Consider the following 1,245-nt stretch of genomic DNA (forward strand, 5'->3'; position numbering starts at 1 on the left):
GAGTCCTCGAGTTAGCAAATCGATAACATCAGATAACAACCCAAGACTAGAACACAGGACAGAGCAACCAGATATCAACCCAGATAGGGAAGTCACAAAAATAAATCAAAGCTAAAACACTGAAAATAGGGAAACACATGTCAATATGTAAAAGATGACAACATTAAAACAAAGAAGAGGGACTTAAAAAATATAAACATAGATTTTTCATATGAAGAGGAAGTCAAGGCAATATAAAAAATAAAACAATGGTATTAACTTAGAAAAATAGGGGTAAATATTAAGGAAACCACAAAGGAAACTAACAATCCTGCAAGTCAAAACAAAAAACTAGGAAAGTGTAAAGACTCAACAAACACAAAATCAACAACAATGAAAAAAATGAAAAGAAAAACAACTCAGCACACAAAATTAAGTGCAACAAAGAAACTGTGAACAACACACAAAAAAAGACATCAAAGTGACAGCACTAAACTCATACCTATCAAGAATTATGCTGAATGTAAATGGACTAAATGCACCAGTGAAGAGACAGAGAGTGGCAGACTGGATTTAAAAAACATGATCCGTCTATATGCTGCCTACAAGAGACACACCTTAGACTTAAAGACACAAACAAACTAAAACTCAAAGGATGTAAAAAAATACATCAAGCAAACAACACTCAAAAAAGAGCAGGAATGACAATATTAATCTCTGACAAAATAGACTTTAAAATAAAATCCACCACAAAGGATAAGGAAGGACAGTATGTAATGATTAAAGGGTCAATACACCAGGAGGCCATAACTACAATAAATATTTATGCACCCAATGACAGGGCTCCAAAATACATAAAACAAACTCTAACAGCACTGAAAAGAGAGATAGACAGCTCCACAATAGTAGTAGGAGACTTCAACACACCACTTTCTGTGAAGGACAGAACATCCAGAAAGAAGCTCAACAGAGACATGGAAGAACTAAAGGCTACAATCAACCAACTTGATCTCATAGACGTATACCAAACACTCCACCCAACAGCAGCCAAGTATACTTTCTTTTCCAACACGCATGGCACATTCTCCAGAATAGACCACATATTAGGCCATAAAGCAAGCCTTAACAAAATTCAAAGCATTGAAATATTACAAAGCATCTTTTCTGACCATAAAGCCATAGAAGTAGAAATCAACTACAGAAAAAGCAAGAAAAAAAATCAAACACATGGAAACGGAACAACACTTTGCTCAAAAACTACTGGGT

The sequence above is a fragment of the Trichechus manatus genome, unplaced genomic scaffold (genome assembly GCF_000243295.1).
Source record: "Trichechus manatus latirostris isolate Lorelei unplaced genomic scaffold, TriManLat1.0 scaffold00027, whole genome shotgun sequence".
Classification (NCBI taxonomy): Eukaryota; Metazoa; Chordata; class Mammalia; order Sirenia; family Trichechidae; genus Trichechus; species Trichechus manatus.